The sequence below is a fragment of the Papio anubis genome, chromosome 12 (assembly GCF_008728515.1).
Source record: "Papio anubis isolate 15944 chromosome 12, Panubis1.0, whole genome shotgun sequence".
Taxonomy (NCBI): domain Eukaryota; kingdom Metazoa; phylum Chordata; class Mammalia; order Primates; family Cercopithecidae; genus Papio; species Papio anubis.
In genome coordinates, this window is record NC_044987.1 from 76,481,089 (window position 1) to 76,508,718 (window position 27,630).

Genomic DNA, 27,630 nt, shown 5'->3' on the forward strand with positions numbered 1-27,630 from the left:
CAAATTCCTCCCATTTCAACACATACTCCCATGATTTTGTTGCTCCTCCCATAAAGAGGAGGACTCTATTTCTTTACTCTCTTGAGCTGAGCAGGCCTTGTGACTTGGCTTTTACCAATGAAATGGAAGTGACACTGTGGGAATAGGAGTTCCAAATCTAGGTCCTAAAAGGCTTTACTACTTCAGTTCTTTGTCTCTTGAAATGCAGCCACTGCTATGTGAATGCTCACTGTGGATGACAGGGGCCAGCTAACAGCCAGCACAAACCACCAAACATGTGATCTTAGACCAAACATGGATCTTAGACCATCCATCCACGCTCCAGATGACCACAATTCCATGAGTGACCAAAGGTGAGACCAGCAGAAGAAACCACCAAGCTGAGCTAAAGTCAAATTGATAACCTACAGAATCATTTTGGAATGATCTGCTATATAGCAATAGATAACTGATAAACTTTTTCTTATTACTTTTAGAAAACAAAGTGCAAGCCACTTTACTATTTAGCAACAAACTTCTGTTTTAACTTCCACCACCACCTTCCTCAACTTATCCTCAGGGAACAAATGGTTTTCTTTTCCTTTCTAAGGAGACCTCCTCTATGTGTATCCTTAACACCACTGAATTCCCCTCCACTTCTTCATCAATGATTACCTCCTTTGCATTGTTAACTTATTTACTTGCTTAGGGTCCTGTGCCACAAAAATGCTTAAGTCTTCTCCATATTGAAGTGGGGGAGAAATCTTAACATTCCCCTTTAGATTCCAGAAGCTTCCATTTTAATTTTCTTTTTTCAATGCCATACTTCTCCAATGAGTGACCTAGAAAATCTTTTCTTTACACATCCTGCCTTGGAAAAACTCCACTTGTACTTTAGGGCCCAATTCAAATACTGTCTCCTCTCTTTAGCTTTCCCTAAGCAGCTCTTATCAGAATTCATCTTTTTAGATTAACCAAAACATTTTTATCACAGCTTTCTCTTCTTCACTTCTGTAGACCTTTTGCTGTTTTTGCCTATCAACATCTTTGCTTCTCGTTGTTGAACCTACAGCTTCCATTTTGGAGACTGATCTCCCTTTATCCCACATAGTTAAAATAGAACTGGCCATCTCTACCCTTGTCCCCCACCCCCATCCACTCCAGAAGATTCAAATCTGGCCCATCAGAGTTAACTCCTGGACTTCTGCTGAAACTATTTGGAAAGAAAGCTCTTCTTTGAGCTTACTAAACTCAGATGTAAGCCTGGCCCTGGTGTGGCCGTCTTTGTCGCCACTTGAGGAGATACTGCCTAAGAATGAATCCAATCCAGAGGAAAGCAGAGCTAAGATAAAACGAAGAAAGACAGATTCTGGCTAATATTACATTAAGCATCTGGATCCAACCAAGCCCAAAGCCAGCCTTTCATTTATGTAAGCCAGTAAGTCTCCTTTTTTGCTTAAGCCAGTTTAAAATAAGCTTCTGCCATAACAAAAAATGTCCTGATGAACACAGAATCTGTGAACCTATGTGTCTACACCCAACAGACTAAAATAAGCTTAAGTGCAAAGGCCTACTTGTTTATTTTTGGAGTTCCCCATAACATTTAAAAGTACCTTGCTTAATGAATGAAAACTTAATTTACTGAACATGTGGGGTTTGTTTCTTTGTTTGTTTAGACAGAGTCTCATTCTGTTGCTCAGACTGGAGTGCAGTGGCACAGTCTCGGCTCACTGCAACCTCTGCCTCCTGGGTTCAAGCAATTCTCCTGCCTCAGCCTCCCGAGTAGCTGAGATTACAGGCACCTGCCACCACACCTGGCTAATTTTTGTATTATTAGTAGAGACTAAAAAGTTTAGTGGAGACTAATAGCATTTTGCCATGTTGGCCAGGCTGGTCTTGAACTCCTGACCACAAGTGATCCGCCTGCCTCAGCCTCCCAAAGTGCTGGGATTACAGGCGTGAGCAACCTCACCTGGCTGAACATGTGTTTTAACAAGAGGGAATGAGGGCTATTGGACAGTCTTAAAGAAGGCATTTCCAGTGGCACAAGAGGATGGATATATGGTAGGAAAAATAAAACAAGTATAATCACCTATCGTGGAACACCAAAGTATACTGCCTATTTTTCATAAAATCAGATGTATTAAAACAAAATAGCAGCCACGCACAGTGGCTCACGCCTGTAATCCCAGCACTTTGGGAGGCCAAGGCAGGTGGATCACCTGATGTCAGGAGTTCAAGACCAGCCTGGCCAACATGGTGAAACCCCGTCTCTACTAAAAATACAGAATTTAGCTGGGTGTGGTGGCATGCACCTGTAATGCCAGCAACTCAGGAGGCTGAGGCAGAAGAACCCTTGAATCCGGGAGGCAGAGGTGGCAGTGAGCCAAGGTCACCATTGCACTCCAGCCTGGGCAACAAGAGCGAAACTCTGTCTCAAAAAACACAATACCACAAAACAAAACAAAATAACACAATAGCATTTTACAAAGAGAAAGGCTACTTAGATATAATTCATCTTCCACAAGCATAATGTCAATTTGTTATTTAAGTAGTCTCCTTGTTGCCACATTTGGTAATGAACAATGCAGCATTATTCTGAAAGAAGGATCTAGATTTTTTAAAATTAGTTTACAATAGTTTATTCACTGGAGAATACACTTGTTCTAAGTATTTCAAATGAATGTTAACTCTCATTTACTGATAAAAGTATAAAATTAGTCATTTGAAATATATTTTAATATTGAGTATGGGTTTTTCTCACATCACCAATTTATTTGCTTGCCCTGTTTCTAGTACCAACAACCAAAGTAGTACATGCTAAAGTAAATTCAACTCTAAGTAGTAAAAGTGAGCTGAATGCTACCAGCTAAGTTACCATATTTTAGTTTTCCAAGAGGTTATCATGCATGTATACTAAAATGGCAATAAAAGAACTTAACAGTTTGTCCAAAAGTAACCCTGTGCTTCAGCTATTTTTCTGGGGCTGCTGCATTGACATGCTCCATTAATTTTTAAAAATAAAACTTCATTTGATGACAAACATTTAGCAGGAAATAATTTCCTACATCCTAATTCAAAATGAAAACTTCAATGCTAATGTCCCCTTAATTCAAGCTGAGAAAGACAATATAACTAGTATTTGAATGAGGCCTGCAAATCATCTGCCAAAATTTTCTCAACATAAAGTAACCCAGTGAAGATCACAAGGCTGTAGCTACTTTAAAATTCTTCAAAAGTGGGTAATTAAACTATTGAGTTAAACGTTTGGACACCATTTGCATATCCCAAAACAGAAGAATTAATTTAAAAGTTCTTGGCTTCTTCTGTGTTAGACAGTCATTTACAATTTAAATTTAAACCCCAGAAAACAGAAAAAAGCAAGTCGGTGCTGCTACCCATCTAAATGTTTTCCTGATCTTAAAATTTCAAGACAACTAAGAAAACTAAAAAAGAATTATTTGAGTTGAACAATACAGATATTTGTCCTCCCAAATGAATATAAAGCTTAAAGTAAAATAAATTATGGTACTTCCATGGAACTGAATTTTTTTTTTTTTTTTGAGACAGAGTCTTGCTCTGTCGCCCAGGCTGGAGTGTGGTGGCGTGATCTCGGTTCACTGCAACTTCCACCTCCCAGATTCAAAGGATTCTCCTGCCTCAGCCTCCTGAGTAGCTAGGATTACAGGTGCCCACCACCATGCCAGCTAATTTATATATATATATATATTTTTTTTAGTAGAGATGGGATTTCACCGTGTTGGCCAGGCTAGTCTCAAACCCCTGACCTCAGGTGATTCACCTGCCTCAGCCTCCCAAAGTGCTGAGATTACAGGCGTGAGCCACCAAGCCCAGCCAGAACTGAATATTATACCACCATTAAAAATAAAATCATGGGCTGGGCGAGGTGACTCTTAAACTTTGGGAGGCTGAGGTAGGAGGATTGCTTGAGCCCATGGGTACCAGACCAGCCTGGGCAACATAGTCAGACCCCTCTCTACAAATAAATAAATAGATAAATTTCAAAAATTAAAAAAAAAAAAAAAAGATTATGGGCTGAGTATGGCAGCTCAGGCCTATGATCCCAGCACTTTGAGGCTTTGACAGGCCAAAGCAGGAGCATCACTTAAGGTCAAGAGTTCAAGACCAGCCTGGGCAACATAGCAAGACCCCTATCTCTACAAATAAAAGTTATTTGGATGTGTTGGAATATGCCTGTAGTCTCAGCTAGTCAGGAGACTGAGGTGGGAGGAACACTTGAGCCCAGGTGTTCAAGGTTACAGTGAGCTATGATTGTGTCACTGCACTCCAGTCCGGGGGACAGAATGAGACTCTGTCTCTAAAAAATAAAACAAAAACCAAACCAAAATAAAATAATTACGACTGCAGTAACCATGGAAAGTATTTGATAAAACTGTAGCAAATATCTGCATATCTCTATCTATGCAGAGAGATTTATAGACACTATATGCCAAACACTGCTTTAAGCAATGCATTAACTAATTTAATCCTCACGAATTTTATAAAGTAGCTATTAGTATCCTTAGTATACAAATGAAGAAATTTAAGCATACAAGTTATGTAATCTGCTCAGTCTCACAGCAGCTAGCAAGTGATGAAATCAGGACTCAAATTCAGGCAGAACTAATTCTCCACAATGTACTTTAAAGTTATCTGAGTGTCTAAATTACTATAATCTATCTACTATAAATATCAACTTTCATCTTCAATCATAGCGTTATTTTAATAAATTTGTTTCTTTTAATTATATCATGAGGTAATTAATACTGTTATTTAGTTATAACACGTACCAGCCGGGCGTGGTGGCTCACGCCTGTAATCCCAGCACTTTGGGAGGCCGAGACTGGTGGATCACAAGGTCAGGAGATCGAGACCATCCTGGCTAACATGGTGAAACCCCATCTCTATTAAAAATACAAACAATTAGCCAGGCGTGGTGGCGGGGCACCTGTAGTCCCAGCTACTTGGGAAGCTGAGGCAGGAGGATGGCGTGAACCCGGGAGGTGGAGCTTGCAGTGAGCCAAGATCGCGCCACTGCACTCCAGCCTAGGTGACAGAGCAAGACTCTGTCTCAAAAATAAAAATAAAAATAAAAATAACATGTACCAATTTATCAGTTAATTTATCATCACCAGATGACTAGCAAATTTGTAATTTCACTGAGGGCAAGAACTTTTTTTCATCGTCTACTCTCAAACTTCTAATGCAGTTGAATGAATGCATCAATGACTAGAGAACATAAGACACCATTCCTTTTATCAAAGAGAAGCTCAAATTCTGAAATAGGAAAAAAAAAGGCTAAAATGACTCATTTATTAATAATTCAAACTTTACTAAAAAATAACATGGTTGAGTTTAGAATAAACAGGTGGGGTGGGGGAGCAGATTATCTTAAAAACTAGGAGGGAGATGGTAATAGAAAACTAAAAGTAAAAGTTGTTCCATTTCTGTTAAAAGGAAAAACTCCAGTACATGACAAGATAATATTCTCCTAACTCTACTGATTCATGGAAGGAAAAAACGTCATCTGATGAAAGAAAGCAAGTATTCTGGTGTTAGGAACTATAAAAATTTGTCACAAAGACAAAAATAAAAGAATGTCCAGGTATTCGATGTGATTAGGTTAGAGTAACACTGTCCAAAAGAAACAGAAAGAGGCCGAGAGCGATGGCTCATGCCTGTATTCCCAGCACTTTGGGAGGCCAAGGCAGATGGATCACCTGAGGACAGGAGTTTGAGACCAGTATGGCCAATATGGTGAAACCTTGTCTCTACTGAAAATACAAAAATTAGCTAGGCATCGTGGTGGGTGTCTGTAATCCCAGCTACTCCCAAGGCTGAGGCAGGAGAACTGCTTGAACCCTGGAGGTGCATGTTGCAGTGAGTCAAGATCACGCCACTGCACTCCAGCCTGGGCAACAGAGGAGACTCATCCTCAAAAAAAAAAAAAAGAAAAGAAAAAAATGAATGCCACATATAAAAGTTTCTACAGCTACATTAATTTGAAAAAAAAGATATTTAATCTAATATATGAAAAATATTGTCATTTTAACAGGTAATATAAAATATGAATGAAATATTTCATGGTTTTAAAAAACACGAATCCTTGAAATCTGGTGTATATTATGCATTAGCACATCTCAATTTGGACTAGTTACATTTCAAGTGCTCAGCAGCCAAAGGTATCTAGTGAACAGTGCAAGGTTACAGTTTATGAAGAGAGAAACAGGAACAAAAAAACATGGTGAACAAGTATGTTTGCTTTCTGGGTGGTAAGGAAAAATGTATCTTCTCAACAGTCATCTCTTTCCACATGCCAAAAAAATATCTCAAATTCCTGTTATTCTGGGGGAGAACAAAATTTTCTTTTTATTTTTTTAAGTCCCACAGATAACTTACTGTCTTTATTTATTTATTTATTTATTTATTTATTATTTACTTTTTTTTGAGACAGAGTCTTGTTCTGTTCCCCAGGCTGGAGTGCGGTGGCACAATCTCAGTTCACTGCAACCTCTGCTTCCCAGCTTCCAGAGTAGCTGGGATTACAGGCACTAGCCATCACACCTGGTTGATTTTTGTATTTTTAGTGGAGATGGGGTTTCACCATGTTGGTCAGGCTGGTCTCAAACTCCTGACCTCAGGTGATCCGCCTGTCTCAGCCTCCCAAAATGTTGGGATTACAGGTGTGAGCCACTGCACCTGGCCTATTTATTTATTTTGAAGACAGAGTCTAGCTCTGTTGCACAGGCTGAAGGGCAGCGGCTCGATCATAGCTCACTGTAACCTAGAACTCCTGGGCTCAAGCAATCCTTTTGCCTTAACCTCTCGAGTAGCTGGGACTACAGGCATGTACCACTACATCCAACTACTTTTTAAATTTTTTGTAGAGACAGGGTCTCACCATGTTGTCCAGGCTGGTCTCAAACTCCTGGCTCAAAGCAATCCTCTCACCTAGGCCTCCCAAAGCGCTGGGATTACTGGTGTACACCATTGTACCTGGCCAACCTATAGCCTTTAAATGAGGTCTTATCCTTTATAATTTTTTAATTTTTAAAGTATATACTCCTAATTACCTTAATATTCTAAGATTTAGAAAACTGTTAACAATTTAGAGAGAAACGTGTTCACAATCAACCACCAAGGATAAGTTACAAAAAGATTAAATGTTTAAAAATAGAGACAAGGTCTCACTCTATCACTGATCCTGGAGGGCAGTGACATCATCATAACTCACTGTAATCTCAAACTCCTAGAGGTTCAAGGGATCCTCCTGCCTCAGCCTCCCGAGCAGCTGAGATTACCAGTATAACCAGGCCCGGCTAATGTTTTCATTTTTTATAGAGACAGGGTCTGGCTATATTGCCCAGGCTGATCTCGAACTCCTAGTCCTAAGTGATCTTCTCACCTCAGCCTCTCAAATCACTGGGATTACAGTGTGAGCCACTGTCCTGGCTCTAAATAAGTGTAAAGAAATTGAATCGTGAAAACAAAAGACAACATAGAATTCCGTTGTAACCTCAGCATAAAGGCCTCCTAATATGACTCAAAATCTAGAAGCCACATGTGAAAAGATTCAAGCACACAAACATCTTTTAAAATAACTTTTGTTTGGCAAAAAAGCACCAGTGAATGTATTCATTTCCTCAGTAAATATTTATTGGGTGTATACTATGCATCAGGCACTGCTATAGGCAATGAAAACCAAAAATAAAAATAACTGAACCAAGCCTGGGCAACATGGTGAATCCATATCTCTATGGAAAAAAATATGTATATATATAAATCAGCAGGGCGTGGTGGCACATGTTACTCTGGAGGCTGAGATGGGAAGACTGCTTGAGCCCAGGGGGTCAAGGCTGCAGTGAGCTATGATCGTGCCACTGTATTCCACCCTGGGCCACATAGCCAGACTCTCTGTCAGAAATAAATACATAAAAACAACAGAACCATAAAAATGTCAATGAAAAGCAATAAACCAAGAAAAAATTTTTGCTATTCATATCACAAAGAGCTAATCTTTCTAATACATTAAAATCAACTACTAGAAAAAAAAAAAGGCTAGGTGCGGTGGCTCACACCTGTAATCCCAGCATTTGGTATATTTATATACACACACACACACACACACGATTTGATTCATACAAAGTTCAAAAACATGAAAAACTATTTTATTTAAGAATGCTTACATTATGGCAAAACTGTGAAGGAAATGATTATCACAGGTGGTGGTGCACGCCTGTATCCCAGCACCTTGGGAGGCCAAGGCAGGCGGATCACCTGAGGTCAGGAGTTCGAGACCAGCCTGACCAACATGGAGAAACCCCATCTCTACTAAAAATACAAAAAACTAGCCAGGTGTGGTGGCGGATGCTTGTAATCCCGGCTACTCGGGAGGCTGAGAAGGAGAATCGCTTTAACCTGGGAAATAGAGGTTGCAGTTAGCCAAGACCATGCCATTGTACTCCAGGCTGGGCAATAAGAGTGAAACTGTCTCAAAAAAAAAAAAGTTAGAATAGTAGTTACTGATAGAGAAAGTTATAATCAGAAAAAAATATAGTGGGGACTTCGGGTACTAGCAATATTCTGCTTCCTAACCTAGTGACTGGTTACACAAGTGTTTATAATTATTTGTTAAGTAATCATATATGATTTATGCACTTTCTGTGCATTACTTAACCATAAAGAATAATCTACTCTTGGCTGGGTGCAGTGACTCACAAAACACATTGGGAGGCTGAGACAAGAGGAGCCCAGGAGTTTGAGACCAGCCTGGGCAACATGGCAAAACCCCATCTCTACAAAAAATTTTAAAATTAGCTGGGCATAGTGGTGCACGCCTGTAGTCCCAGCTACTCTGGAGGCTGAGAGGTAGGAGGATCACTCGAGCCCAGAAAGGTGAGGCTGCAGAGAGTCAAGATCATTCACTGTACTTCAGCCTGGATGACAGAACAAGACCCTGCCTCAAAGAAAAAAAAAAAAAAAGTTCAACTTGGAAAGTTTATTTTTTTAGTGATAACATTAAAAAATACAAATAAAAGCTATACTGTCTCCCTTTGATCTGCCAATCTAGAGGCTAAATTAAGGAGACTGCCCTTACTCATTAAGAGATATGGGGAAAGGATAAGACTATAACAAACTTTATAAAATAGAGTTTCTCAAATGTTCATCATCTGTGAATTAATGAGCACTGCACATAACATGATCAATTTATGTAAAACATTCAGCGCATTTTTATTTATTTATTATTTATTTTTGAGACAGGTTCTCACTCTGTCACCAGGCTAAAGTGAAGTGGCATGATCACAGTTCACTGCAGCCTCGACCTCCCAGGCTCAGGTAATCCTCCCACCTCAGTCTCCAGAGTAGCTGGAACTACAGGCATGCACCACTATGCCCAGCTAAGTTTTGTAATTTTTGTAGAGATGAGGTTTTCCCATGCATGTTGCCTAGGCTGGTCTCAAACTCCTAAGTTCAAGCAATCCTCCTGCCTTGGCCTCCCAAAGTGCTGGGATTACAGACATGAGTCACCAAGCTTGGCCTCAATGTATTTTAAAACACAAGTAAAACATTAAAAAATGAATGCAGAAGTTCCCCCTTATCCATAGTTTCCCTTTCCAAGGTTTCAGTCACCCACAGTCAAAAGTGGTCCAAAAATATTAAATAGAAAATTCCAGATATCAACAATTCATAAGTCTTAAATAACTTTTATGAAAGTATACTGTTACAATTATTCTATTATTACTTATGGTTATTCTCTTACTGTGCCTAACTTAAATTAAACTTTATTGGTCAGGCACAGTGGCTCACACCTGTAATCCCAGAACTTTGGGAGGCCAAGGTGGGTGGATCACCTGAGGTCAGCAGTTCGAGACCAGCCTGGCCAACATGGTGAAACCCCGTCTCTACTAAAAATACAAAAATGAGTTAGGCGTGGTGTGGTGGCACACGTCTGTGATCCCAGCTTCTTGGGAGGCTGAGGCAGGAGAATCCCTTGAACCTGGGAGACAGAGGTTGCAGTGATCATGCCACTGCACTCCAGCCTGGGCAACAGAAAGAGACTCTGTTTCAAAAAAACAAAAAAAAACCCACTTTATCGTAAGTATGTACATACAGGAAAAAACAGTATAGTCATGTACCACATGACACTCCAGTCAACAGCAGACCATATATATGACAGTGGGCCCTCAGGATTATAATGGGCCAGGTGTGGTGGCTCACACCTATAGTCTCAGCACCCTCCCTTTGGAAGGTCGAGGATGGGGAATACTTAAACCCAGGAGTTTGAGACCAGCCTGAGTAACATAGTGAGAATCCTCCTAAAAAGAAAAAAAAAATTAGCCAGGCATGGTGGCACATGCCTGCAGTTCTAGCCACTCAATTTCAGCTCTTTGGGAAGCTGAAGTAGGAGACTCACTTGAAACCAGGAGTTTGAAGTTACAGTGAGTTATGATCATGCCACTGTACCTCTTGCCTGAGCACAGAGTAAGATCCTGTCTCAAAAAAAAAAAAAGATTATAATGTTATAACAGAGATGAAAAACTCCTAGTAATGTTTCCTATATTTTTCATTGTTACTTTATAGTACACTCCTTCTACTTAAAAAAAAAAAAAGAGAAAAAAAAGTTAACTGTAAAACAGCCTCAAGTAGGTCCTTTTGGAGGTATTTCAGAAGACGGCATTGTTATCCTAGGAGATGACAGCTCCGTGCATGTTATTGCCCCTGAGGACTTCCAGTGAAACAAGATGTAGAGATGGAAAACAGCTACATTGATTATCCTGACCTTGTGTAGGCCTAGGCTACCACGTGTGTTTGTGTCTTAGTTTTTAACAAAAAAGTTTACAAAGTAAAAAATAATTAAAAATTTAAAAAATAGAAAATAGCCACTTGTAGAATAAGGATATAAAGTATTTTTGTATAGCTGTACTATGTTCTTATATTACAAAAGGGTCAAAAGTTAAAAAAATAAAAATAAAAAGTGTATAAAGTAAAAAGGTTACAGTAAGCTAAGGTTAATTTATTACTAAAGAAAGAAAAACAGCTGGGGATGGTGGTTCATGCTTATAATCCCAGCAGTTTGGGTGGCCAAGAGGAGAGGATCCTTAAAGCCCAGGAGTTTGAGACCAGCCTGGGCAATGTAGCAAGAACACCTTCCTCAACTACAAAAAGTTTAAAAAATAATTAGCCGAGTGTGGTAGCACACACCTACATTCCTAGCTACTCAGGAGGCTGAGGGAGGAGGATCATTTGAGCCTAGGAATTCCAGGCTGCAATAATTCCAGGCTGTGATCACACCATTGCACTAGCCTGGACAACAGAGTGAGACTGTCTAAAAAAGATTTTTTTTTAATTAAAAAGAAAAATATATTTTTGCAAATATAGGATAGTATATGTACAGTGTTTATAAAATCTACAGTAGTATAATGTCCTAGGCCTTTGCATTCACTCACTATTCACTCATTGACTCACCCAGAGCAACTGTCAGTCCTGCAAGCTTCACTCATAGTTAAGTGCCCTACACAGGTGCATTTTAAAATCTTTTATACCATATTTTTACTGTGCCTTTTCTATGTTTAGATATGCAAATAGTTACCAATTGTTACAACTGCCTACAGTATTTAGTAACATGCTATAGTATGTACAGCATTTAATATACATACAGCAATATGCCATAAGGTTTGTAGCCTAAGAGCAAAAGGCTATATACTACATACCCTAGGTGTATAGATTACACCATCAAGATTTGTTTAAGTACTTGCTATGATATTCACACAATGACAAAATTGCCTACTGATGCATTTCTTAGAACATATCCTTGTCGTTAAGCAACATATGACTGTATATATAGGGTTTGGTACTATCCGAAGTTTTAGGCATCCACTGGTGATCTTGGAACATATCCTACCAAAGATAAGGTGGGAAAACTACTGTAGTAAGATAATATCTTACTGTAATAAGATATTACAATCAGTGAGAGAAACGATTATACACTTTCATCATTTTATGCATATCTAGTAAATTTGCTTATTTCTATTATATTAGAAAATTCTAATTCAATTATAGCTTATCAGGAAGGCAACAATGTTTAGTGGTCACTATATCAGATACTTAACAGAAACTTACAGGCTCTATCTTCAAAATATTTCTGAACGTAAACATTCCTTCATTATGTTCTCAATATCATCCTAGACCAATTAATCATCACCTCTTGTTCTTTCCTGGATTATTGAAATAGCCTTCCCCAAACTGTTTCCCTGCTATATTTATAACCCCTCCATTCCTCACCTTCAGACTATCCTCAACACAGTAGCTGGAGTGATCTTGAAAAACCTAGAACCTGTCACTCCTCTGCACAGAATTTTCAACAGCTCCTAACTCATTCAGAGAAAAGGTACAATCTTTACAATGGCCCACCAGGCACACTAATATTTGGCCTCTCATTATCTCTCTCCTGTAACTCTGCACTGCTTCCGTCACACTGGCCCCCTTGTTCCTCAAACACCTTATGCTCCCAACTCACGGCCTTTGCTCTTCTGTTACCTCTGACTAGGCTGTTCTTCCCCTGAATCGCTGAATGGCTTAATCCCTTGCTTTCTTCAAGTCTTCACTGAGAAGGTGACACTTGTGTAAAGTCCTCCCTGATAACCGAGTTAAAACTACAATTTTCTCCAACTCCACTGCCTATCACCTTACCTTAATTTTCTCCTCAGCATTTACTACCATCTAGTATACTATATATTTACTTATTTATTTTGTTTATTGTCTGCATTTCCCCCTCTAGGCTATAAATTTCATGAAGCTGGGATTTATTTGTCTGGTTTACTGCTATAGTCCCAGCACTCTAGTCCTGGAATAACAAAGCTTTCATTCAAGTATTTGTTAAACAAATAGGTGAAATTAAATCTAATATGGAACAAAAATATCACATTCAAAATGAGTATTTTAACCTAAGAGATACAATAAAGAGATACAATAGATTTTTAACCCACTCTTGTTGCATTCATTTTTAAAGTATTTAGAAGCCATCTTAAATGTGCCAAATAATATGCCATCAATGTCTTCCTCTAAGAGAAGAAAATCCATATGTATATCTCAGAATTGTTCTTCAGAGCCACAAGGCCCTTTTTAGTCAGACCAAAACACATTCCTATTTTGAAGTACTTGTGAGAAATACAGTTCATGTCTGCTTGGAGATAGAAACACCGGCCTTGGCCGGGCACGGTGGCTGACGCCTATAATCCCAACACTTTGGGAAGCCAAGGCGAGTGGTCAGGAGTTGAAGCCCAGGAGTTCAAGATCAGCCTGGACAACATACTGAAACCCCATCTCTATAAAAAATACAAAAATTAGCTGGGTGTGGTGGTGCGGGCCTATAGTTCCAGCTACTCAGGAGGCTGAGGTGGGAAGACTGCTTGAGCCAGATCAAGGCTCCCTAGTGCTACTGCACTCCAGCATGGGTGATAGAGCAGATCCTGTCTCAAAAAAAAAAAAAAAAAAAGAAAAAGAAAAAAGAAATACTGGCTTTGGGCTCAACAGAGCAATTTGGCTAGAGATAAATCTTTAGGCGTTATCTATGTGTACAGCTGAAGACCTGAAGTCATGGAAGTAGTTGAAGATTGCCCTGGGAGAATGTGTAGAGTGAAGATAAAAAAGAAACAAGAAAAAAATCATGAGCGCCATTAGCAAATGAAGACCGGTATCAAATAAATACAAGGAACAGAGTATCCTAAGGAGGAAATGGTTAATATTGTCAGAAACTACAGAAAGATGACATAGGATAAGGACTGGAAAAAAACACTAGGTCTAAGAACTCAGTGATGTTTACAATAATAGCTTTATTGAGATATAACTCTTAATATAAAATTTACACTTTTAAAGTATACTATTCAGTTGTTTTTAGTATATTCAGAGGTGTGTTATCATCACTACCACCAGGTTTCAGAATACATTCATCACCCCATAAAGAAACTCTGCACCCATTAGCAGAGTTTCTAATTGGCAGGGTTTCACATTTCCCCTAGTATTAGTGATTTTAAAAGAAGATAGTTTTGGAGAAGTATGAAAAACTAAAAGTAAGGAATTATAAGTAACAAGAGTATATTATTCTTTCAGAGGGAACTAGGAGAGAGAGGTAGATAGGAGGAGGTGGTATCAGAATGGCTGTTTAAAATGGGGAAGGCCACAGACTGAAGGGAAGGATTCAGGGAAAAAGACTGAGACGCACAGAGACAGAAGATGCATACTCGCTCACAAACTGGATATAGTTGAATAGGATACTATCAGAAACACAGATAGAAAGGTTTTACTTGGAAAGGAAGAGACGCCTTAGGGGACTACGGTGATAAAAGTAAGAAACTACTAAGTCAATAACTAAAAATGAGGGACAGCTGGGAGCCAATGGTAGGAAGCAGATTTACTTTTTGCTAAATTTCAGTAGTTTTAAATTTTTCATCATTTGCATGTTTTACTACCTCAAAATAAAGATGATAAATACAGGGATTTTGGGGCCGGGCATGGTGGCTCACGCCTGTAATCCCAGCACTTTGGGAGGCCAAGGTGGATGGATCACTTGAGATCAGAAGTTCGAGACCAGCCTGGCCAACATGGTGAAACCCCATCTCTACTAAAAATACAAAAATTAGCCGAGCGTGGTGGTGCATGCCTATAATCTCAGCTACTCAGGAGTCTGAGGCAGGAGAATCACTTGAGCCCAGGAGGCGGAGATTGCAGTGAGCCAAGATCATGCACCACTACACTCCAGCCTGGGCGACAGAGTGAGATCCTGTCTCAAAAAAAAAAGAAAAAGAAATGTCACAGAACAGAGAACACACAAACACCTAATGAATTAAATTTCAGAAAGTGATTGCCCTTTAATAGGAGAGAGAGGCCCAATACTACTCTCTTCCCTGGTGCAGCAGCAGCAGGAGAAAATGTACTATAGATAGGGATAAGAAGAAACAAACCAGACTTTTAAGAAATTTTTAATGCCAAATGTAGGCTAGCATGACAGATTAAAATTCCAAGGCATGGTGGAGGTAAAGCTGAGTAGTCTAATGTGCTGGAATAAGAATTACAAGGAGCCCCAGACACGGAACCCATCTACCAACTCTCCTACAGATCTTACTAAATACACAGGTAGTACATTGAAAGCTGAAGACAGGTCAGAAGAACTGAAAGAGATCCCATTTGAAGTATATAGGCCTCCCTGAAGTACAAGGCAGTCATCTTCCAAAGGAGGCTGGCAAGTGAGCAGACAGAAATCCATCTGAGGTAATCTAAGCTTTCGGCTACCAAAGGCTGTGGAGGCAAGAACTGAGAAAAAGCCCTCCAAGGCATTCCAAGCCTTCACAGAATGTAAAACAGCTGCCCTCCTGAGGCAAGGGTAAGAGCAGCAAGGCAGAGATCTCCTGAGACACAAAAAGGCAAGAGGCACAATTAAAGAACAAAGAGAACCTCCCAGCGACCTAAAAAGCTGGCAGCTCAGCTGGCAAAACAGACCTGAAATCATAATAGTGCTTAAATCCCAAATCCTGCTGAGGAGAAAGTCATAATTCTGCCCCAAAGTATTTAGACCCAGTGGTAAACTGAATCAAACTACAGCTGCAACAAAGCACAGACTCATCTTACTCATCTTATAAATTAGACTTAATTTAGTGGCCAGACAGAATAAATGGCATTTTGGAGGTAAATATTAAGTAAAAAATAAGTAGACTTCAGGTTCTCCTTTGTTTTATAGAAGTTGTCTGGTATACAGGCCAGGTACGGCGGCTCACACCTGTAATCCTAGCACTATGGGAGGCCTAGGTAGGTGGATTACCTGAGGTCAGAAGTTCAAGACCAGCATGGCCAAGATGGTGAAACCCCATCTGTACTAAAAATACAAAAATACAAAAATTATCCGGGCGTGGTAGCACAGGACTGTACTCCCAGAAACTCAGGAGACTGAGGCTGGAGAATTGCTTGAACTTGGGAGGCAGAGATTGCGGTTGTTTTTAGTATATTCAGTTGTTTTTAGTGTATTTTTAGTATATTGAGAGGTATGTGACCATCACCTACTACTAAGTTTCAGAATACTTTTCATCACCCCATAAAGAAACCCTGCACTCATTAGCAGTCATATTTCCCCTCCCTAATATTAGTGATTTTAAAAGAAGACAGTTTTGGAGAAGTATGAAAAACTAAAAAGTGAGCCGAAATTGAGTCACTGCCTCCAGCCTGGGTCACAGAGTGAGGTTGTGTCTCAGAAAAAAAAACAAAAAAAAAAACAAAAAAAAAAAACAGAAGTTGTCTGGTATAAAACAAAAGATTATGCGATATACAAAGAAGCAAGAAAATGTGACCAATGGTAAATAAAAGTAAAGGAAATAGTCAAAATAAGCAAACTCAAAGATGCTCCAAATGTTGGAATTATTATTAAATAGTAACTTTAGGATAGGCGCGGTGGCTCATGCCTGTAATCCAGCACTTTGGGAGGCCAAGGCAGGTGGATCGTTTGAGGTCAGGGGTTCAAGATCAGCCTGGCCAACATGGTGAAACCCCGTCTCTACTAAAAATACAAAAATTAGCTGGGCATAGTGACGCGTGCCTGTAATCCCAGCTACTCAGGAGGCTGAGGCAGGAGAATCGCTTGAACCTGGGAGGCAGAGGTTGCGGTGACCCAAGATCATGCCACTTCCCTCCAGCTCGGGCAACAGAACGAGACTCCATCTCAAAAGAAAAATAGTAACTTTAAAATAATTATGATAGATTGGGTGCGGTGGCTCACACCTGTAATCCCAGAACTTTGGGAGGCCAAGGCAAGTGGATCATCTCAGGTAAGGAGTTTGAGACCAATCTGGCCAACATGGTGAAACACCATACAAAAATTAGCCAGGCGTGGTAGTGCGCACCTGTAATCCCAGCTACTCAGGAGGCTGAGGCAGTAGAATCACTTGAACCCAGGAGGCAGAGGTTGCAGTGAGCTGAGATCGCGCCACTGCACTCCATCCAGCCTGGGTGACAGAGCGAGACTCTGTCTCAAAAACAAAAAATTATGATAAAAATATTAAATGATCTAGTAGAAAAGACAGACCATATGTATGAAGTGATGAGACATTTCAGCAGAGTAATAGGAACTATAGAGAAGAAATACTGGAAAGGAAAAATATATTTGAAATCAATAATTAATTAGATGGACTTAGCAGAAGGATTGACAAACCTGAGGACAGATCAACAGAAAATATCCAAACTGAAACAGAGAAAAAGAGGGGAAGGGGATACAACAGCATGTCTAAGTTCTGTGGGACAATTTCAAATGGTCTAATATAATGTGTAATTGGAGTCCAAGAAGGAGAGGAGAGAGAATGAAATAGAATAAATATTTTAAAAGGAAATGGCCAGAACTCTCCATAAGTGAAGAAAGACATCAACCAAACAAAACCAAGAAGTTCAGTGAAGCCCAAGCAGGATAAAAATATAGTAGAGGATTCACCTAATGAGGTTATAATGTAGTTTAAGTGACTACTTGAAAGAAATTATGTCAGTTCTTATTAATACATGGAGTTAGGATCAAATCCATTTATTATCTACAAAGTCTGTTCCTAAAGAAACCATGGAGGTAAGTTTTAATTTTACATCCTACCTATTAAAGAATTTAGCCTTGCCCAAAGACAGGTGCCCTCTGCTCCTGAGAGGTAATCTATGTCATACTAAATAGAGGTGTCTTTCTGGGCAGGGTTGGCCAACCAGAAAGGCCAACCATGTGATTTAGGATGGGACTTTGGGTCACCCAGTATCAGTCTGAATCCAACCTGGAGACTGAGTTCAACTATGTGGGCAACCCATCAATCAAATATACCTATTTAATGAAGTCCTAATTTGAAAATCTGGACACTGAGGCACAAGTGAGCTTCCCCGGATGGCAATAGTCCATGCATACTGTCACATACTGATACTGAGAGTAACACCTCCTGACTTAATGGGGAGCAAACACCAGATGCTCCAACATTTGAAACCCTCTTGGCCGGGCGCGGTGGCTCAAGCCTGTAATCCCAGCACTTTGGGAGGCCGAGGCGGGTGGATCACAAGGTCAGGAGATCGAGACCATCCTGGCTAACACCGTGAAACCCCGTCTCTACTAAAAAAAAATACAAAAAACTAGCCGGGCGCGGTGGCGGGCACCTGTAGTCCCAGCTACTCGGAGGCTGAGGCAGGAGAATGGCATAAACCCGGGAGGCGGAGCTTGCAGTGAGCCAAGATCGCGCCACTGCACTCCAGCCCGGGTGACACAGCGAGACTCCGTCTCAAAAAAAAAAAAAAAAAACCCCTCGAAACCTGGTTTCTTGGGTCCGCTCCGTGCCTTGATTTTAATCTGTATCCTTTCCCTGAAATAAACTGTAACCATGAACATAATAGCTCTTAGCAGTGAGTTCTCCTAGCATCTTTTTAGCAAGTTATCAAAACTTTGGGAACCTCCCCAGCTCCCAAAGACTTGCAGTTGGTGTCAGAAATGAAAGTGGTCTTCTGGAAGACTGTGTCCTCAAACTTTAGAGTTTAGCTAACTCGGAGAGGATCTTCATAAAAGTTTTAGGTTCATTCAATGATGAAAGCTAGCTAAAAGTTCAGGCTTGGCCAAGCGTGGTGGCTCATGCCTGTACTCTGAACACTTTGGGACGTCGAGGCGGGCAGATTGCTTTAGTCCAGGAGTTTGAGAGTAGCCTAGGCAACATAAAGTAACCCTGCTTCTACCTAAAAAAAAAAAAAAAAAGAATAGAAAAATTAGCCAGCGTGGTGGTGCATGATTGTAGTCCCAGCTAGTCAGGAGGATGAGGTGGGAGGAAAGCTTCAGCCTAGGAAGCAGAGGTTGCAGTGAGCGGAGTTTGCACCACTGCACTCCAGCCAGGGTAACAGAGTGAGACCCCTGTTTTAATAAATTAATTAATTAATTAATAATTGAGGTGTAATAGAAATGTATGGATCCTCCTATTACTTGTTTAACCATATGTTTAAAGATGGCACTCCTGCTCTTTGGGGAATATTGCTGATATAGTAAAGTTATATTCTCCAAGCTAAATTCAACATTGTGGGTCAATCTAAATCAGAACAGGGGACTTAATTTAACAAGTTGAATAAGCTACGTTACTATACTGTACATCTCCATTTCATATTTTATATAACTCTTTTAATGTATAAAAAAATAATTGCTTCTGGTCCAACAACTACAAATAATCCCCACAAAAGAACTGTTTTGTTTTGTATTTTTGAGACAATCTTGCTCTGTCACCCAGGCTGGAGTGCAGTGGTGCGATCTCAGCTCACTACAACCTCCGTCTCCCAGGTTTGTGATTCTCATGCCTTAGCTTCCTGAGTAGCTGGGATTACAGGTGTGTGCTACCACAACCAGCTAAATGTTTTATTTTTGGTAGAGATGGGGTTTCACTATGTTCGCCAGGATAGTCTCAAACTCCTGATCTCAAGTGATCGGCCTGCCTCAGCCTCCCAGAGTGCTGGGATTACAGACGTGAGCAACCATGCCTGGCCACAAAACAACTGTTATTGAAACCTCATCACTAGTCAACCTTTTATAGCAAATACATTATTTGACTTTAAACATTCAGCCAATTATTATGTGGTAACTATGAAAACAACTATGGTTTTAATGTCCCCTCCAAAACTCATGTTGAAATTTAATTGCCATTGTCATAATATTAAGAGGTGGGACCTTTAAGAGATGTTTAGGCCAGGAGGGAATAGTCCTCATGACCATGATTGTGGGAGTGCACTCACACAATGTCATAATTGTGGGATTAATGCCATAACTATAGGAATGGGTACCTGACTAAAGATGAGTTCAGTCAGATTTCCTCTCTATCATATATGCTCACCTGCACTATGTTATGACACAGCAAGAATGTCCTCACCAGATGCCAAGCAGATGTTGGTACTACCATGCCCTCGGACTTCCCAGCTTCCAGAACTGTAAGCCAAATAAATGTATTTTCTTTATAAAGTATCGATCTGTGGTATTCTGTTACAGCAGCAGAAAACAAACTAAGACATTCTTCCAATAAAAACTAATCCTGAAATAAGAGATTTTTACGCTGTAGTTAGAAACTGAAATTCCCTGAAGAATATTTCCTTAGAAATCAGCTTTGTTATCCCACTAAGTTTTATATTTGAAAAAGTATTAACAGAAATTCAACTTAAAAATTGCTGAACATAGCTTCCAGTTCTAGGTGCTTCAGGAGCCACGGCTTAAGGTGCAGACATGGCCAAGTCCAAGAACCACACCACATACAACCATTCCCACAAATGGCACAGAAATGGTATTAAGAAACCACAATCAAGCCAGGCGTGGTGGCTTACGCCCGTAATCCCAGCACTTTGGGAGGCTGAGGCGGGTGGATCATGAGGTCAAGAGAACGAGACCAGCATGGCCAACGTGGTGAAACCCCATCTCTACTAAAAATACAAAAATTAGCTGGCATGGTAGCGTGCATCTGTAGTCCCAGCTACTCAGGAGGCTGCAGCAGAAGAATTGCTTGAATCCAGGAGGCAGAGGTTGCAGTGAGCTGAGATCACACCACTGCACTCCAGTCTGGCAACAGAGCAAGACTCTGTCTTAGAAAAGAAACCCTGATCACAAAGATACGAATCTCTTAAGGGGGTGGACCCCAAGTTCCTGAGGAACATGTGCTTTGCCAAGAAGCACAACAAGAAGGGCCTAAAGAAGATCCAGGCCGACAATGCCAAGGCCATCAGTCCACGTGCTGAGGCTATGAAGGCCCTCGTAAAGGAGGTTAAGCCCAAGATCCCAAAGGGTGTCAGCAGCAAGCTCCAATGACTTGCCTACATTGCCCACCCCAAGCCTAGGAAGCGTGCTTGTGCCCACATTGCCAAGAGGTTCGGGCTGTGCTGGCCAAAGGCCAAGGCCAAGGATCAAACCAAGGCCCAGGATCAACTCCAGCTTCAGTTCCGGCTCAGGTTCACAAAGGTGCTCAGGCCCCTACAAAGGCTTCAGAGTAGGTATCTGTCTGCCAACGTGAGGACAGAAGGTCTGGTGCAACCTGCCCGGGCTGCCATCTGCATGGGGCTGGGGTCCTCACCTCCTGTGCTATTTGTAAAAAGTATTAACAGAAATTCAACTTAAAAATTGCTGAATATAGCTTCCGGTTCTAGATGCTTCGGGAGCCACAGCTTAAGAAAAAGAAGAAAAAAAAATCACTAAATATAGGCATCACAAACTAACAAATGAGGACTTTGAATTAGAAGAAAAGAAAAACTGAGTTTCTGCCCCAACCCTATTATTATTAATTAGCTATTTCAACTTGAATAAAGCACTTCACCTCTCTGAGCTTCAATTTCTCAAGTATATAAAGTTGTTAGACATTGGATGATAAGATTCATTCTAGCCTGGTGCAATGGCTCACGCCTGTAATCCCAGCACTTTGAGAGGCCGAGGCAGGTGGATCACCTGAGGTCAGGAGTTCAAGACCAGCCTCACCAACATGGTGAAACTCCACCTCTTCTAAAAATACAAAATTAGCCGGGCGAGGTGCCAGGTGCCTGTAGTCCCAGTTACTCAGGAGGCTGAGGCAGGAGAATGGCGTGAACCAGGGAGGCAGAGCTTGCAGTGAGCTGAGATAGCGCCACTGCACTCCAGCCTGGGCAACAGAGCAAGATTCCGTCTCGAAAGAAAAAAATATATAATAATAAAAAAAACATACTATCACATTGGGGATTAAGAAAAGAAAGAAAAAAAATCAGAAACAAGTTAAATGACTAAGCTCAACTATCAAAAATCAGAACTCTCTCCAAAAAAATCTTAAAATCTCCATCTATCAATAAAAACTTTTTTAATTATTAAATTTAATATACCCCCAAGAAGGGGGATGCTATACTGAATTTTAGGTATAATAGGAATCCCTGGGTGAATTTTAGGCAGACACAGTCATGCGATCTGATTTATTTACATTGCTCAAGATCCCTGTTGTTCTGTGGAAAATAGGCATAAGAAACAAAAATGGAAACTGGGAGAGCAATTAACAGGTAGCTGAAAAAGTCTAGAATAATGACGTGGACTAGGATAACAGCAATGGAAATGTTAAGAAGTGATTTGATTCAAACAAGCAAACAAAATGATACATATAGACAGTAAATGACATAGGAGAAAAAAACAGTAATGTGAGAGAGAATGATTTAGTTGGGGAGGACACTATTTTTTTTTTTTTTGAGATGGAGTCTTGCTCTGTCGCCCAGGCTGGAGTGCAGCGGCTCGATCTCGGCTCACTGCAAGCTCTGCCTCCCGGGTTCACGCCATTCTCCTGCCTCAGCCTCCCAAATAGCTGGGACTACAGGCGCCCGCCATCATGCCCGGCTAATTTTTTTGTATTTTTAGTAGAGATGGGGGTTCGCCGTGTTAGCCAGGATGGTCTCGATCTCCTGACCTCGTGATCCACCTGCCTCGGCCTCCCAAAGTGCTGGGATTACAGGTGTGAGCCACCACGCCCGGAGAGGATACTATTTTTAATAGGGTAGTCAGGGAAAAAAAAAATTGGAGCCACAACCTGGACATAAAAAAGAGTGAGACATGAGAAAAGTGGAGAGTCTTCCCAAGCTTCGTCACACGTTTAAAAATAAGTGAGCCTGGCCAGGTGCGGGGCCTCACGCCTATAATCCCAGTACTTTGGGAGGCTGAGGTGGGAGGATCACAATGTCAGGAGTTCGAGACCAGCCTGATCAACATGGTGAAACTCCGTCTCTACTAAAAATAAAAAATTATCCAGGCATGGTGGTGCTCGCCTATAATCCCAGCTACTCAGGAGGCTAAGGCAGGAGAATAGCTTGAACTCAGGAGGCAGAGGCTGCAGTGAGCCAAGATCACGCCACTGCACTCCAGCCTGGGCGACAGAGCTAGACTCTATCTCAAAAAAAAAAAAAAAAAAAAAAAAAAAAGATAGGTGAGCCTAACCTGCCTCCTACTCCATTCTTCTTCTTCTTCTTTTTTTGAGACAAGGTCTTGCTCTGTTGCCCAGGCTGGAGTGCAGTAGCATGATCTCAGCTCACTGCAACCTCCACCTTCCAGCTCAAGCAATCCTCCCACTTCAGTCTCCCAAGTAGCTGGGACTATAGGTGCATGCCACCATGTCTGGCTAATTTTTGTATTTTTCATAAAGATGGGGTTTCACCATGTTGCCCACACTGGTCTTGAACTTCTGGGCGCAAGAGATCCACCCACCTCAGCTTCCCAAAGTGCTGGGACTACATGCATGAGCCACTGCACCTGGCCCCCACTCCATTCTTTAGCCTCCATATTACTCTATTAAAACGATTATCCACTGCACAAGTACTACAAGCACATTAATAGAGGGCTTAATTCTATTTTGACAAAAGGCAGTGGTTGCACTGTAGCTTAATATCCACTAGTAGTCATTATCCCATCTTCAGTCTTTAGGAGCAACCTCCTACACATAAGTGATTCACAACCAGGGAATCCAACAAGGCCAATTTTCTATGTCTGCATATGTGTATCACTGTATGTATGTGGGAGGGGGACAAGGAAATGGGATATAGTCACAGCAAGAGATTCCTGTTGAAAGACATTTTGCTCACCAAGAAGTTTTCAATCTAACTCAGAATCCCAACAGTAGTACTGATTTGTGGAGATAATTACTGAACTTTGATCTACTTCATTGTTCATTCATTTGACATGAATCATTAAATAAACTTTGACATCACCCCAATTCCAACATGACAGATAACAGTAAAGCTTCTGTGTTAAATGTTATGGTATATACCTGCATTTAACATGGCTTAAGGTAGAAAGAAGATAAAACTGAGTTGCAACTGAGAAACCCTCAATAGTAAATAATAAATAACGAAAAACTGACATGAATACTTCTGGAATCTTCCCCCAAACTCCATCAATTTCTATGACTAAAAAAGTCTTACTTTCACATGACATCAACATGTAGATTAAATTCTTAGTTTTATATAATAGTGGTAGCGGAGAGGAGAAAGAACCATGTAGCAGCAAGTAAATATCAGACTTCCCTCTTACAAACTGTGATTTTTTTTTTTTGAGATGGAGTCTTGCTCTGTCGCTCACTGCAACCTCCACCTCCCAGCTTCAAGCTGATTCTCCTGCCTCAGCCTCCCAAGTAGCCAGGATTACAGGTGCCCAGCACCACACCCAGCTGATTTTTGTATTTTTAGCAGACACAGGGTTTCACCATGTTGGCCAGGCTGGTCTCGAACTCCTGACCTCAGGTGATCCACCCACCTCGGCCTCCCAAAGTGCTGGGATTACAGGCATGAGCCACATTGCCTGGTCAACTCTGTGATTTTTAAAGCAAGTTACTTGATCTCCCTTTGTCTTTAATTTTCTCATCTGTAAAACACAGATAATAGAGTATTTTCAGAGTTAAATAAAATTATATAATAAAATGCTTAGCATATAATAGGGATTTTAAAATACACGTTGCCATCCAATTATTTTTCCTTTTAAAAAATGTTAACATCACCCTGCCTTGACCATTGTTGAAACAAGCATCAATATGTTGCTACCATTAACTTTGCATGGTGGCATGCACCTGTTCTCCCACCTACTCTGGAGGCTGAAGCAGAAGGATCCTTTGAGCCTATCAGGTCAAGGCTGTACTGCATTACGACTGTCTCTGTGAATAGCCATTGTGCCCCAGCCTGGACAACACAGCAAGACCTCATTTAAAAAAAAAAAAAAAAAAGCAACCTTAGGCCGGGCGCTGTGGCTTAGGCCTGTAATCCCAGCACTTTGGGAGGCCAAGGTGGGTGGATCACTTGAGGTCAGCAATTCGAGACCAGCCTGGTCAACGTGGTGAAACACTCTCTCTACCGAAAATACAAAAATTAGTCAGGCATGCTGGCAGGTGCCTGTAATGCCAACTACTTGGGAAGATGAGACAGGAGAATCATTTAAACCTGGGAGGCAGAAGTTGCAGTGAGCCGAGATCACACCACTGCACTCCAGCCTGGGCAACAGAGTGAGACACCGTCTCAAAAAGAAAAAAAAAAAGCCAACTTATTATCAATAAGCATATGAAAAGATACTCAATATCACTAGTCAACCTACTAGAATGGCTGTAACTGGAAAAAGAAAAAAAAAGGAAAACAACAAGTGGTGGCAAGGATGTAGAAAAAATGGAACCCTGATACTTTGCTGCTAGAGGAATGTAAAATGGTACAGCCACTTTGGAAGACATTTTAGTGTTTCTTCAAAAAATTAAATATGGAATTACAACAACCCAGCAATTCCACTCCTAGATATATACCCAAAAGAACTGAAAATAGGAGTACACTAATACTCATAGCAGCATTGTTTATAATAGCCAAAAGGTGAAAACAATGCAGTATCCATCAATGAATGAATATACAAAATGTGGTACGTTAAATATGATTCAGTCATAAAAATGATACATTCTACAACATGTATGAACCTTGAAAACATTACGCTAAGTGAAATAAGTCAGACACAAAAGGCTAAATATTACACGATTCCACTTAAACGAAAGATCTAGAAAAGGTAAATTCACAGAGACAAAAAATAGAGGCTGGGCACAGGGGCTCACGCCTGTAATCCCAACACTTTGGGAGGCCAAGGCGGGTGGATTGAGACCATCATGGCCAACATGGTGAAACCCTGTCTCTACTAAAAATACAAAAATTAGCTGAGCGTGGTGGCACATGCCTGTAGTCCCAGCTACTAGGGTGGCTGAGGCAGAATTGCTTGAACCCGGAAGTCAGAGGTTGCAGTGAGCTGAGATTGCGCCACTACATTCCAGCCTCCATCTCAAAAAAAAAAAAAAAAAAAAAGTAGATTAGTGGTTACCAGGGACTGGGTCGAGAAGAGAATGAATAGTACCTGCTTAACAGCTACAGAGTTTCTGTTTGGAATGGTGAAAAATACAAAAAATACAAAAATACAAAAATTAGCTGAGCATGGTGGCACGTGCCTGTAATCCCAGCTACTTGGGAGGATGAGGCACAAGAATCGCATGAACCCAGGAGGAGGAAGCTGCAGTGAGCTAAGATCGCACCACTGCACTCTAGCCTGGGCGACAGAGCAAGACTGCATCTCAAAAACAAACAAACAAAAAAATTAGAAAGTCATTGTCTTCATCAAAATCTTCACATTGTTTCCCATTTTCAACAAACTGTAATTCTAGAACCTTGCAGGTTTGACAATTAGCAAAAATTAGTAGTTTAAATTTAAAAATAGGGGAAACTAGGTGCAGGGTTTAAGGGATTTCTCTGTACTATAGTTACAAATTTTCTTTCACGATTTTTCCATAAACTTTCTAAAAAATAGTTTATTAATAAAAAAGAGACTTCTTCTTGAATCTCAAAAGTGTTATGCTAAGTGAAAGAGGCCAGACTCAAAAGGCTATATACACTGTGTGATGCCAATTTATATGGCATTTTGGGAAAGGCAAAACTACAGGGATAAAAAACAAAAGAGTTCTTGCCAAGGAGTGAGGGGTGGGCAGAAGGCATTTACTTCAAAAGGGCATAATTATGGAAATTTTTGGAGTGATGGAAATATTCTATGTCTTGTATCTTAATCGTGGTGGTGGCAGTTACACAACTGTCACTGTTTTTTGTAATTCATCTGTTTTAGCAGAACTATACAGAACGTTACACCTAAAACAGATGAATTTTACTATATGTAAATTATACCTTAATAAGTATGCTCTTCAAAAAGAATCCTTAACAATTGTAGTATCATGTCATATATTTCACTATGCACAGAATTCTAGCCTGATGATGGCCGGGCGCGGTGGCTCAAGCCTGTAATCCCAGCACTTTGGGAGGCCGAGACGGGCGGATCACGAGGTCAGGAGATCGAGACCATCCTGGCTAACACGGTGAAACCCCGTCTCTACTAAAAAAATACAAAAAAACTAGCCGGGCGAGGTGGCGGGCGCCTGTAGTCCCAGCTACTCAGGAGGCTGAGGCAGGAGAATGCCGTAAACCTGGGAGGCGGAGCTTGCAGTGAGCTGAGATCCCGCCACTGCACTACAGCCTGGGCGACAGAGCGAGACTCTGTCTCAAACAAAAAAAAAAAAAGAATTCTAGCCTGATGAATGTCATTATGAGATCTAGTCAGATGAAACTAGGCTATTCAAGCCAGGCACAGTGGCTCATGTCTGTAATACCAGCACTTTGGGAGGTAGATGTGGGCGGATCACTTCAGGTCAGGAGTTCAAGACCAGCCTGGACAACATGGTGAAATTCCGTCTCTACTAAAAACACAAAAATTAGCCACATGTGGTGGCAGATGCCTGTAATCCCAGCTACTCAGGAAGCTGAGATAGGAAAATCGCTTGAACCTGCGAGGCAGAGGTTGCAGTGAGCTGAGATCGTGCCACTGCACTCCAGCCTGGGTTACAGAGCAATATTCCACCTAAAAAATAAAAATAAAAAATAAGCCTTGAAAACCCTTCCCTAGGCCAGGCGCAGTGGCTCATGCCTGTAATCCCAGCACTTCAGGAGGCCAAGGCAGGCGTATCATGAGGTCAAGAGATCGAGACCATCCTGGCCAACATGGTGAAACCCCATCTCTACTAAAAATACAAAAATTAGCTGGGCATGGTGATGTGTGCCTGTAATCCCAGCTAC

The 27,630-nt window shown here is 40.9% G+C and overlaps 1 protein-coding gene and 1 pseudogene across 3 annotated transcripts in view; one reads left to right on the top strand and one right to left on the bottom strand.

Moving 5' to 3' along the window:
* The window catches only part of PIK3C2A (phosphatidylinositol-4-phosphate 3-kinase catalytic subunit type 2 alpha), a 117,163-nt gene that overhangs the window by 82,661 nt on the left and 6,872 nt on the right, over positions 1-27,630 (bottom strand). The window contains exon 2 of one of the 3 annotated variants that reach the window (XM_021925998.2): positions 19,860-19,951. The exons of the other annotated variants lie outside the window; for them this stretch is intronic. The gene's annotated coding sequence lies outside the window, so the exon portion shown is untranslated. The remainder of the gene's footprint in view (positions 1-19,859; positions 19,952-27,630) is intronic. 3 annotated transcript variants of the gene reach the window in all.
* Positions 20,243-21,000, top strand: LOC116269751 (annotated as a pseudogene).